This window comes from Crinia signifera, chromosome 7, assembly GCF_055691185.1.
Source record: "Crinia signifera chromosome 7, ASM5569118v1, whole genome shotgun sequence".
Classification (NCBI taxonomy): Eukaryota; Metazoa; Chordata; class Amphibia; order Anura; family Myobatrachidae; genus Crinia; species Crinia signifera.
The window spans coordinates 154,619,199-154,633,366 of NC_139223.1; positions in this window are offsets into that span (position 1 = coordinate 154,619,199).

Below are 14,168 nucleotides of genomic sequence, written 5' to 3' on the forward strand. Positions count from 1 at the left end.
TTCCTTGCTACAAGGAGATCCGCAAACCTGGGCTTTTGGGTTGAAACCAGACGACCCCGCGCTCCTTACGGTAGATGCCTTTTTTAAGTCTCTTGGGCTGTTGTACGACGATCCCGATAGGGAAGCATCTGCGGAGAGTCATTTGCGCACCTTAAAACAAGGTAGAGATCCAGTGGAGGGATACTGCACGGAGTTTCGCCGATGGTCAAACGACTGTGGGTGGAACGACTCAGCCTTACGGAGCCAATTCCGACTTGGGTTATCCGAGGCCATTAAGAATAGCCTTATTCAATATCCTGTGCCAGAAACCCTTGATAAATTGATGGAATTGGCTATTAAGATTGACAGGCGCCTCCAGGAACGGAGGTCGGAGAGGGGTTCCTCCTTTAGACCTACCACCTGTGTCTACACTCCCCCTGAGGAAGTGGATGAACCCATGCAAGTCGGAGTGTTCAGAATCTCTCTGGAAGAGAGGGCCCGCAGGATAAGTGGGGGTCTTTGTCTTTACTGTAGTAGCAAAGGCCATGTGCTGCGCAACTGTCCTAATCGGTCGGGAAATGCTCGGACCAAGTGAATGGTGGGGAGGTTCACTTTGGTCTGCAGCAGATCTCCTCTCGTAATGCGGTATTAGTCCCGGCTAGGCTTCATTATAATGGTACTGAGACCTCTGTTTCGGCCTTCATTGATAGTGGGGCTGCAGGGAATTTTTTGGACACTTCTTTTGCTAAAGAGATTGGTGTTCCTCAAATTCCTCTTGACAAGATCATTGCGTTACGAGGTCTGGATGGTAGTCCTCTTTCTACTGGATTGATTACTCACCAGACTCCACCATTACGGTTACAAATTGGTATTTTTCATTCAGAAAATATTTCCTTTTACCTTACTTCCTGCCCAGCCGTTACTTTAGTGTTGGGTCATCCTTGGTTGCATAACCATAATCCGTCCATTGATTGGCAGTCGGGCGAGATAACTCGCTGGAGTTCCTGGTGCTCAGGGCATTGTATCCTTAACCCTGTAGTGTTAGCCGCCGTTTCTGTAGAAAGCATACCACCCAGCTTCTCAGATTATGCGGATGTGTTTTCAAAAGGTAAGGCCGAGGTATTGCCACCCCATCGTCCTTACGACTGTGCCATTGAGTTACTTCCTGGTGCACCACTCCCAAAAGCCCGACTGTATTCACTCTCTGGTCCCGAGACCAAGGCTATGCAGGATTATGTGCAAGAAAGTCTGGCAAAGGGGTTTATTAGACCATCCAAGTCTCCTCTTAGTGCTGGTTTTTTCTTTGTTTCTAAAAAAGATGGGTCACTCAGACCGTGCATTGACTTCCGAGCTCTTAACAAGATTACTATAAAAAATACCTATCCTTTACCGTTGATTTCCGTGCTGTTCGATCAGCTCCGCTCGGCTAAAGTCTTTTCTAAAATCGATCTCAGAGGGGCCTATAATCTCATCCGCATAAGATCTGGGGATGAGTGGAAGACGGCCTTTAGTACGCAAACCGGGCATTACGAATACCTCGTGATGCCATTTGGTCTGTCTAATGCGCCTGCAGTTTTTCAAGACTTTATAAATGATGTATTGAGAGAATTCCTGGGAAGATTCGCGGTTGTCTACTTAGACGACATTTTGATTTTTTCTGAGAACCTAGAAGAGCATCGCATCCAGGTTCGTCAGATTCTCCAGAAACTCCGCGAAAACAATCTTTTCGCCAAACCAGAGAAATGCGAATTCGAGGTTTCTAAGGTATCTTTTTTAGGATACATAATCTCGCCAGAAGGATTTTATATGGAACCAAAGAAACTGCAGGCCCTTCTGGATTGGGTGCAGCCTACGAATCTGAAAGCCATTCAGAGATTCCTAGGCTTTGCCAATTATTATAGACGCTTCATTCGTTCATTTTCTGACCTGGTGGCGCCCATAGTGGCTCTTACCAAGAAAGGAGCTGACCCCTCTAGTTGGTCACCACAGGCGGAACAAGCATTTGTAACACTCAAACAGGCCTTCGTTTCCGTGCCCATCCTAAGACATCCTGATCCTGAGCTGCCCTTTATCATTGAGGTAGATGCCTCGGAGGTAGGGGCAGGGGCTGTCTTGTCTCAGAAGGATCCTGTTTCCTTGTGTTTATTCCCCTGTGCTTACATGTCCAGGAAATTTTCCTCGGCGGAGGTTAATTATGATGTCGGCAACCGGGAGTTGCTTGCCATCAAATGGGCCTTCGAGGAATGGAGGCACTGGCTGGAGGGGGCCCGCCATCAAGTGTTGGTGGTAACTGACCATAAAAATTTACAGTACATTGAGTCAGCTAAATGCCTGAATGCCCGGCAGGCCCGCTGGGCCCTATTTTTCACCCGGTTCAATTTTCTGATTTCCTTCAGGCCGGGGTCAAAGAACGTCAGGGCGGATGCGCTTTCCCGTTGCTTTCTTCCCAAACAGGAGGTGAAGGTACCTGCGGAACCCATTCTTCCTGCCTCAGTCATACATTCTGGTCTCACCCAGACCTTGGAAGAGCTTCTCCGTCCAGTGCAGAATCAGGCTCCCAGTCAAGTGCCTACCGGTCGTCTCTATGTTCCGCATCCCTTAAGAAGGAAGGTGTTTTCGGAGTTTCATGACAGCAGGATTGCAGGGCATCCTGGAGTGGAGAAGACGTTAAAACTTCTCTCCCGTAGTGTCTGGTGGCCTGACATCTCTAAGGACACTAGGGAGTTTGTCTCCTCATGCCCAGACTGTGCTAGGCACAAAGCCCCAAGGTCTCTGCCCACTGGTTTACTTTTGCCCTTAGCCATACCGTCGAGGCCATGGTCCCATATTGCCATGGACTTTGTGGTCGACCTGCCGGTGTCCTCTGGCTTTCAGGTAATTTGGGTCGTTATAGACCGTTTTAGTAAGATGGCTCATTTTGTGCCTCTGCCACAGCTGCCGTCGGCCAAGGAGTTGGCCAAAATTTTTCTTCAACACATCTTTAGACTCCATGGGTTACCCAAGGATATTGTGTCTGACCGGGGTCCTCAGTTCATTGCACGGTTTTGGAGACTCTTTTGTGCCGCCCTGAAAATTAAGCTCAGTTTGACCTCTGCCTACCATCCTCAGTCTAATGGTCAAACAGAACGGCTTAACCAGTCCCTGAAGCAGTACTTGCGTCTTTTTGTGTCCAAGGCACAGAATGATTGGGCAGATTTTTTGCCCATTGCCGAGTTTGCCTACAACAATTCTTACCATTCATCTACCAAGGTGTCACCTTTCTTTGCCGTCTACGGATTTCATCCCAAGGCCAATGCACTGGGTCCGGAAGGGCCAGTGGTGGCATCTTCATCAACCTCTCGCTTAAGGGTCATCTGGAGGGAGGTGCATTTGGCCCTCAAAAAGGCTGCTTTTCGTGAAAAAGTCTTTTCAGATCGGTCAAGGAGGCCTTGTAATTTCAGGGTAGGTGACAAAGTCTGGTTGTCGACTCGCAACATTAAACTTCGGCAACCTTCGTCTAAGTTTGGTCCCAGATTCATTGGGCCATTCTTCATCATAAAAAAGGTTAACCCAGTAGCCTTTCGCTTACAAATTCCCAGGTCTCTCAAAATTGCGAATACATTTCACTCCTCTCTCCTTAAACCAGTGATTTCTTCGAGGAAATTCCCTCGAAAGATGGTTCAGGGCAGACCTCCAGTGGAGATCCATGGGCAACCCGAGTTTCTAGTAGAGAGGATTCTGGATTCCAAGATTTCCCGTGGCTCACTTCGTTTCCTTGTCCACTGGAGGGGATATGGACCAGAGGAGAGATCCTGGGTCTCTGACAGAGATTTACATGCCCCGAGACTCAAAGGAAAATTCTTTCAGGACTTTCCACACAAGCCCGGGTCTAGGGGTTTGTCAACCCCTCCTCAAGGGGGGGGTACTGTTGCACGCAGAGGACGTGCACAGCAAGGTCCGGGGCTGCAGCAGCTCCCGGCCGTGCACTCCTCCTTCTCCGGCGTCGCTAAGGCTGGTTGCTTAGCAACCAAGGACGCCGGGGGAGGTAGCGGTCGGGCACGGCATCAGCGTGCGCCTCCCGTAGTTGCCGGGCAGCGAGGACGCAGGAGAATGTCGCTCAGCGTCACTTCCTCTGCCCGGCGGTTGCCACGGCAACCTGACAACGGAGCAGCACGCCGTCCACACTGGGGGGAGACAGAATAGGAGGCTGGGCAGGCATCCTTCCTCCTGATTGGACAGGACTACCCTTTTAAGGGAGGCCGTCCTTCATGTCCACGCCGGTGATAGCTTCTTGCTAGCCTTCACCTGCCCCTCTTGCTTGCGTGCTGGTTTGGTCGGTTCCCAGCCTGTTCCTGGCCTGTTCCCTGCCTGTTCCTGGGGTCGGTCCTGGAGGATCTGTGGCTGTCCTCCCTGGTGCCGTAAGTTCCCCTTTGGGGAGTCTGTTTATTACTTATTTTCTGGTTGCTCTCCTGAGCAAGATCTCTTTGCATTTCTTTACCTCTGGAGGGGTCAGAGGTTATTTCTGTGTTCCGCCGTGTCTTATGGGGGTTCTGTTCCCATCAAGACGGTCTCAGGCTTTCCGTGTTGTTTGTTCAGTGTGTAGTGTGCTTTTGGTGTGGTGTAATTTATCCTTGTGTATGCGACGCTGTCGCTGGTGTTTGGCGACTAGGTCGCTGGCGCATTAGCTGCATTAGCCAGTTTTTGGCAAGTTGCCTTTTCTTAATTTTCAGTTAGGTCTCTTAGTTAGTTCTCCTTTTGGCTGTACCCTTAGGAGGTCCCCGGTTTTCTGTCACCTCATAACACCTGGCTGCACCGGAGCTTGGGCGGGCTTAACTCGCCCTTTCAAACGTGGCGGCTACAGGCGAAGCCTAGTATCTGCGGAAACCGGTCACCTCTCTTTGGGGGTCAACAGAGGCAGAATAGGGTTCCGCTGTGGCTGTTCTAAACAGCAGTCCCGACTGTGGGTTTACACCCGAAGTTCGTAACACATATGTGTAACAGGCATTGTGTGTGTCATGTGTATAAGGGCATTAATAATGTGCAACATATGTGTAACAATCACTATGTGTGTCATGTGTATAAAGGCATTAATAAATGTGCAACATATATGTAATGGGCATTACGTGTGTCATGTGTATAAGGGCATTAATAATGTGCAACATATGTGTAAGGGGCATTATGTGTGTCATTATGTGTATGAAGGGCATTAATAAAGGTTGGCATAATGTGTGGTTATAAGGACATTAATAATGTGTGTCATGTGTAAGGGGAATTACTGTGTGGTATTATCAGGGGTGCCGAGAGAAAGGGGTAGGGGGTACAAATTACCCAGGCCAAAGTCTGATGGAAGGGCCCAGTGGGGGCCCCGGGCCTCCTCCCCTTAAGTGACAGCAGCAGCTGCAGCTCTTCTCTGCCCAGCACACACTGCTTTGTGCTGGGTTGCAGTGTGGCCATGGAGGTGCTTAAAATACAATATTTTCTCAGGATTTTTTTTTAAGGGTATAATGTGAATAATGTGAGGAGTAATGTACATAAGGTAAAGTGGTACTACTGGTACTACTGTGTGATGAACACCATCACATGATATAATGTGAATAAAGTTGCACTACTGTGTGGCATAATTTGAATTGGGGGTACTATTGGGTGGCCATGCCCCTTCCCAGCAAGAACACCCCCCTGTTTGGGCTGCGCACCGAATGTTTGCACTGTTTCTATTTAAAATATTGCGGGTAGGAGCACCAAAATGATGACTGCTATGATGAGGGTTGATGGTGCTGGGAAAGGGGAGCAGGGTCAGAGGCGGAACTAGTGGTGGTGCTAGGGGGCACCAGCCAAAATCTTGCCTAGGGCGTCATTTAGGCTAGGGCCGGCTCTGTCGCAAGGCAACACTCAATGATGAGATTAAAGAAATGACAGGTATATATATTATTTCTCTTTCTCCTCTTTCTGTACTCCTTCCGTCTTTCTTTTTCTTTCATTTTAACATCTTTTTACATCTTTATAACTAATTATCTATCTATTTCACCACAGGATGGTGAGGCATTTTACCCAGACTGGTCAAAATATGGCCAATTTACGTTATATTATCATTGACCATGTGCCGCTTACGTGGTGGCAACAGGTTACTGTCGCTGCTGCAGTGCAGTGCAAGTGACTTGCTGGCTGGACTCCAAAGAGTACACACACCCAGGAGAAGGATAGGGAATATTTCCTCCAGTGTATATCTGTCCAATTGATGTACATTTCTGGAATTGCTTTTGAACTTTGCATTGATGTTCAATTGAGATTTTTAATTATTGGTATTGGATCTGTTATACTACATACAGGTCATCTGTTAATTGAGGTGCGGTGGCGCTTAAAGAAAAGTTTTCTTTCTATTTAATATATAAAGGCATTGGATCTGTTATACTACCTACGGGTCATTTATTAATTGTGGTGCATTGGCGCTTAAAAAAAAGTTTTCTTTCCATTAAATATATTAAGGTGTACATACCACTATAAAAGGTTGAGCTCACAAATTACCATCTATTTGGGTATCTTAAAATCAGATCGTCAATCTTCCATATCCAAGATAGGTGCATATATTATAAAGAAAACCCTGATGAAGTCTCCAAGAGAGATGAAACGCGTCGGGTACTGATCTAAAGCTTTTGAAAATAAAAAGAAAATCACTCTTCAAAAATACAAGAAGCTACAAGTGTATTTATTTAATATTATACGTTTTATCTGTTTTATTGAATTGTTTTAGAGGACATCACATAATTAGGGCGCTGAAGACACTATTGTGGGTGTGTATATATATATATATATCTTGATGGACGGCGGCACTCACAGACGTAGAAATAATCAAACAGGAAACCAGGCTTGTTTGTGACCTGGGTCACAAGCCAGGTTTCCTGTTTGATTATTTCTACTTCTGCGAGTGCCGCCGTCCATCAAGATATATATCACACCTGCCGGTTCGGTTTGGTGCATCTGAGCGGGCACCCGACTAACACTGCACTAGCAGTAGCATTTTCTTGGAGTGCCGCACCTATGCAATTACATATATATATAGAAGTGTGTAGCGGCTCGGCACTCCAACATTCAGGCACAAATTCCCAGGTGCCCTCCGGATGCGGTAGCTAGTGTAGATTGTAACTCAGTACAAACAAACATATATATATATGGTTAATGTCCTGAAGACGGGCGCAGCCCGAAACGGCGTAGACATTACGCAGTAAAATTTTGTTTGCTAACACCAGACCCAGAGTGACGTGCCTTCTTGCTTGGTTGTATTCGTGGGAGAGAAATCGCCCTCAGCACGAGCACCTGGGCAAGTATCTGAGCTGTCCCTGTCAGCGGAGGAGTTGCCGGACACCTGTCTGTCTATATATATATATATATATATATATATAGAGAATAGATTTAGAGTGCGCTTATAAATAACTCAACAGATTAAAAGTTGTACATTTATTTCTTAGTCTTTACAAAGACTTCACATTTAAAAGGTACAGCAAGTCTGTTACTGGTACAGATGATGTAGTAAATGTACAACTTTTAATCTGTTGAGTTATTTATAAGCGCACTCTAAATCTATTCTCTATCTCTATTTGCCTGTTCTGACCCGGCTAACAGGGGTCAATTAGAGTTGCTGCTCTCACTACTGTCTTGGGCGCGGTTGGGGTACCATTTTTTGTGATATATATATATATATATATCTCAATATTGTAGAGACAGTACTCTCCCAGTCCCGTTCATGGATCCCGGCATCACGCAAGGGGGCGCCCAATGCTGAAGTTATCGCCACTCGACAGACACAGGGAAGCACAGAGGGAGACAGTTACACATGATCTGAAGACACCAATGAACGTTAAACATTCAGTTACTATGGTAACACTCTTGATCAGTTTCACAGTGCCAATTAAATAACATATAACACATAAATGCAACAAATATAAACATATACATGAAAAAGCATGTAAAAAAAGCATGTAAAATATACTTAGCAAAAGAGATTAGTGCATGAAAAAGAAAAGAGGAAGATCAAATATACAATACTATATGAAACACAAGTACTTATTTAAAACAATCAGCTAGTAACAGATATGTGATAGGCTTTAACAATGGTATATATATATGAAATCCAAGAATGCAGTTAAACCACAACATAAACCGCAAAAAATGATACCATAATTATAGAAAACAAGACAGACCCAGGTTTTCATTCAAGCCATAGGTTGCCAGTGATTCCAACCAATATATCCAACGACATGCCGCTTGTAGCAGAAGTGTGGACTTGCACTACCTTTTGTAAGTGGGGGGACATAATCAATGATTTTATAATGAAGAGAGGTGAGAAAATGTTTGGCCACAGAGTGTTCACTGTGGCCTGTAGCAATGGCAGTTTAAATTATTGGAGTATTTCAGTGAGTGTTTGTTTCATTGTACTTGTTCACAAAGCACCTTCAAAAAGAGACCACTGGGTCTTGAAACGTTGGTACATCTGCCTGCTGTGTGAATCATTTCGAGTGCCACCGCCCCTCCAATATGCTGCATATTGTTGCCAGCTTCAAAGCTGTTGACTTCGGAGGGCACGATTTGTCTTTATCTCCTCAGAAGAGTTAATTGCATGTTTTGCAGCTAATATAGTAATTTACCACATTAACAATGTATGGAGTGTATTTCTGATTCATTTAATATTTTCTTCATTGAAAAAAACAACCAGTGCTTTTCTGCAAACTTTTAAGCGATAGATAGACAGACAGGCAGGCAGACAGACAGACAGACAGACAGACAGACAGACAGATAGATAGACAGGCAGACAGACAGACATGCAGACAGACAGACAGGCAGACAGACAGACAGACAGGCAGACAGACAGACAGACAGACAGACAGAGCACCAGCTCTGTGTAGTCAACGAATGAGCAGCCTTGCCACTTATTTGATATTTGATAATATATGAAACTATCTGATCCTAAATCTATATTTGTACTGTTGTATTTTCATAAAATATTCCCCTATTATGTATTATTAATACACATTGTCAGTAAAATACACCACAACCAATCATTGCCCATAAACACATGCACTTTATAGAAGGCACACTGCTTTAGCCACCTATTAGACCAATATAGAGCAGTAGCCTGCGTGTTATTACTTTTCTTATACATTATCATCTCAAACACAGGGCAGCGCAGTCTGATTTCAAAGTGACAGCTGGTGGTGCCTATTGCTGATACATGCTAATCCAGTTTTTATTATGGAGAAACTGCCTGTGCTTTCAGACACCAAAAGGGAGTTACTTAGTGTAATCACACAGAGAAGAGCCACCGTCTCTCAAAACACTAGACAAAAAAGAATGGTTTTCTCATTACACAATAGTTCCTGATTAAATATAGCTTAACTAAAGGGAGAATAATTTATGTATATTAGCAAGAACTTTTTGATTTCCTCCTTTCACGTAATTCACATGATAACTCAATACAATTAACAGTGTTAAAACTAAACACATTAATGTTTTTTTTTTTTTTTTTTTAGGCTTTTCAGCTTCCAGATATGTATACTAGGGTGTCGCACCACCGTTTATTGTCAATGGTTAAACATTGCAATAATAGTCACACTGGTTTAATCATCTGCATAGCTAAAAGTATATTAACAAAGGGAATGCCACAGATGGTTTACCAATCGCATCTGTGGTCTGAAGGCGAGGAACCGAATCACAGGCTTCTCTGCAATCTAGCATATTGTACACTTCATGCAAGTGGATGTTTGCAACTCAGTTCTCTGTGTCATTTTATTTCTTTTTGTTACATGTAGTTCTAGAGCTCTGTCGGAGGTTACATCAAAAGACTGGGTTTCAAAACGAACTGGGCTATGTGCTTTTAAATTGTGGTTTCATTCTGTGAAGTGCTTAGTTTTGTAGACATTAAAATTCCCTTTTGATTCCGGTGGCCTTTGAACCATCTAAATCCATCCTCGCCATATGGTCCCCAATGTGAACACTGACCCTTCTGACAGTTTTTCGGTGTTTGAATTGATAGTCATACACTAGAAGAGATTCAACATATTAGCAGGAAAGAAGCTAATTCCGGCATATCAGTATAGATGTTCTTTCACTGAAGGCCATGACTTGGGTTCACATTTCCGTTTCAAAGCTTTCTGCTCCGATTCTGCTGTAGTGGTGTCAATGTCATTTTTAAATTTTGAAAGTAAAAGACATCTATCTACACGTTCAAAATTGGTGAATAACATTTTTTTTTTAAATACAATGTACAGTATGAGTATATCTGATTTTTTTTTTCTTAGAAAAAGCACTGATAAAATAATTTACTGTATTTATTTGTGCAACGTAGACAACCATGACACTTGAAATGAATTGACGGGGGGGGGGGGGGGGGCGTCAATTTGGACCATTCTAAAAAAGAAAAGGGAATACTGTAAATTGCAGATTGGCCCTTATTCTGTTCAACCGCAGTGGCCGCTCGTTCGCACGGGGACCGATGTTCTGCATATGCGCATATGCAGAAGCATTTCTGCTCATGTGAATATGCTGGGTGCGTGCGAACTCGGCGAAAAGTCTGTTTGTCGGGTGCACGCACACAGCCTTCCGAGTGGCCATCGGAAGATGGTGGAGGTTCCCACTGAGGTGGGAATGAATGTTCATGTAAAACATCAATTTGCAAGCCTTGCGAACGAATCCTGCTTGTGAATGGGTGGTGCCGGCTAACCATTCATAAGGTGGGGTTAGGGTGACTGGCATCCGAGCAAGAAAACCAGAATTAGGGCCATTATCCAATCAGATTTCAGCTATTATTTACCTAGCGCATGTTAGAAAATTAGATCTGGATTCTGATTAGTTGCTTTGGGCAACACCTTCCATTTTCCTGTTTAGATGTTTTAGTAAATCATCAAATTATTGCCATAAGTCAATTATATGACATAAATGGAAAAAAAATATATATATTGAAGAAGCCCTGCTTTGTTTACATATAAATAGGCATGGAAATTATAACGCGTGGGCTACATGCAAAAGCAGGAAGTATTTACCATGCACAGAAAAAATTGGGTTAGGCAGTAGTCGAGCTACAGCCGTTGTTATTTTCATGAATATGATTCATTGATACGTTCATTGCATTTACATCAAAAAAATATAAATGCATCTGCTCCCATTGTATGGCAACATGGTTTGTTACAAACAGGAACAATTCTTATAATGTAATTGATGATGTCATTCACAAAAGCTTAAATATTTAATAAGTATTTAATTACGGTATTTGAGAGAACAAAGAAAAGTCCCCAAATTAGTTGCTCTTAAGTCCTTTTGTATTCAATCCTCTTATTCCCAACAAGATATATAATCACCCAATACAACCCAATACAACATTACCATACATACTACACACTAAAACTGTTATTTAAATCCCCGGCAGTGTCCTTAACTTATGTTTCAAATCAAGTGAAATAGTGATACATTCATTTAAAATTAAGCTCACCATCATTTTTCAAGGGAAAAATAGTGTCAGGAAAAATAACTATTACGCTGCTACTGTATTGAGGGGAGAAAATAAAAAAGCTCAGTCTTGATTAAAGTTTAATTAAGGTTCTCATTTGGCAGCACTTTTCACACCGATCTACACCAGCAGATTTTCCAGGGCTTAACTTTATCGTGCAGAAAATCCCCTTTTATTACTCCCAACCTGTTGTAGAATCTGTTGGCACAGAATGATGGTTAGTTCATGCACGAATCATGTTTGCTGCTGAAAAAAATCCCAGGTCCCCAGAGATCGCACCACAGTGTGGTTCAATTTAATATCAGTCCCTTCACTACAAGGCTCCAACTCATTATTAATGATAATACGCATTCATTTTGTTGTATGGTTTGATGTTGTTATTTATTAAAATATTATTGAAAATTCCAGAGATGGATGCATAATGAGAGAGTCATCAATTTTACAGCTTTAAACCAGCTGTACAGACAAACGCAACCCCCCCCCCCATACACACAAACCAGCGCACACACTAACACACATACACACTTTCCTCATTAGTCTTCCTACATCTCTGAGTGACATTGTAAATTCATTTTGTCCAATGGCCAATCAGAATCCCTATTTAATGAGCTTTCCTTATGCAGAATGAATTGACTAATGTCTAACTCATCTAACCTCCCAGACTCTAAATTGCCTATATTTATATGGCAAATAAATACAAAAAAATTGACATTTCTTTTCTTGTTTTCCATAATTTTTGCTAGTTTCCCTTTTGTTCTATTTCTCTAATACATTCTGTATTTTAAGAACTCACCACTTTGGTTAGCTAAATCACAGCCTGACATTTAAATGGATGATAGTCATATTTTGAAAATAATAAAATAAACAGAAAACCCATCAAAGCAGTTGGTACATTGCAGTGATCATGTCATGCATGTTTATATATGCAGCCGGAAGATCCCTGGCTTAAATATACATTTGATATTTTATCATTTTGCCTATTTTAAAAAGAACTTTGTACAATACATGATTAGATCACAGCAATATTTCCAATATTATTTTTACATAATTACCATGAATGTCTTATTAATAAAGAGAAAAATACTAATATTTCAGTAATATTTTAGTTCTCCCTCATAATCATTTATATTAGGTGGTGTAAAAAAGAAACATAAGGGTTTTATTTACAAAGTGTTTGGTTTTACAAGGTCACAAAAACTTAATGAGTTTCCCGGTTCTCAAGTGATAGGGGAGGAGAAATAATAAAGTGTCTGGTACTTTATCACCGGCCAATCAACTCCTGACTGTTAAGTTACAGGGTGGGTTAATAAGGGATAGTTAGAAGCTGATTGGCTGGTGATAAAGTTCCAGGAACTTTTTCACTTCTCTTTTCTTATCACTGCTTCATACATCTACCCCTACGACCTTTTCATACCCCCACTATCCACATCGGCGTGGAGTTGAGAATAGAATAGTGTGGCGAGCGCAGCGAGCCACCGAGCCTGAAGCGTGGCGAGTGCAGCGGATACCTTCACAGGTAAACGCGTCCCTTCGCGGACTTCACAGGTATCCGCGTCCCCTCGCGGGGCTCGCTGCGCTCGCCACGCTTCGGGCTCGGTGGCTCGCTGCGCTCGCCACACTATTCTATTCTCAACTGCACGCCGACGTGGATAGTGGGGGTATGAAAAGGTCGTAGGACGCGTACCGCCGCCCCTCGCGGGCTCGCTGCGCATGCCACGCTTCGGGTTCACATATATAGTGGGGGGGGGGGGTGGCGTGGGGGTGCATTTAACATTGTAAGCACCCATTAGGGTGCTTAACATTGTATAAGCACCCATTAGGGTGCTTATACAATGTTTAATCGCATTGCATCGTATGGCATTGAATGCCATGTACAATGGCATACAATTTGAAAATTGTATGCCATCGCACACTATCGAACGATATCGCGTCACATCGTATGCGTTATGGTATGCGATGCGATGGGCGCCGCCAAAATACACAAGTACCCCGCCTAATACCCCCCCCCCCCCGACACTTCCAATCGGTACCATGCAAGAGGATGTGTAATAAAAACACATCCCCTCGCATGCCTCTGCAGCAGGAGAAATCATTTGATGGTCGCCTTTGCAAATAAAAGTTAGTCTTAACTGACTTTTATTTGTGCGTGCCGGGGTGAAGACGGGCCAGGCAGCTGATGTCCTGTGATGTTAGCCGCCCACCCTGGTAGGCATTGGCCTGCCTATGTACCCATGGGTACACCCAGCGTTTTCATGGTGATGTCAATAAAATGCTTGGCGTTCCCATGGTGCAACGCTATCAATGCCCCGTCTTCCCCCGGCCCTCCCTGCTCAAACAGCCTGGAGAGTGTGCAACTCGCCGTGGCCGCTTGCTCTCGGGGTTTGCGCATGCGCAAACTCTGACCATAGGGGAAGGGCCGAATATCTCTGTGAGTGATCCTGAATCGGCCCCCAAAATGTATTAGTGTAAAAGAAAGTGGCATTAGCTAAAGTAAAGCACAAACATAGGGTAATACTGTATGAAGATATCACCCTTACAATCTCCTCATTCCTATACTCACATGTTTAGTGTGGCAAGTCAGGACAGCAGTTAATGGGTATCTCTGTGCATCAAAACTTATCAATTGTTCTGGGTTAACCCCTTCCCGACAATTGACGTACATTTACGTCATGGTCGGGAAGTACTTCCCGACACATGGCGTAAATGTACGTCATGG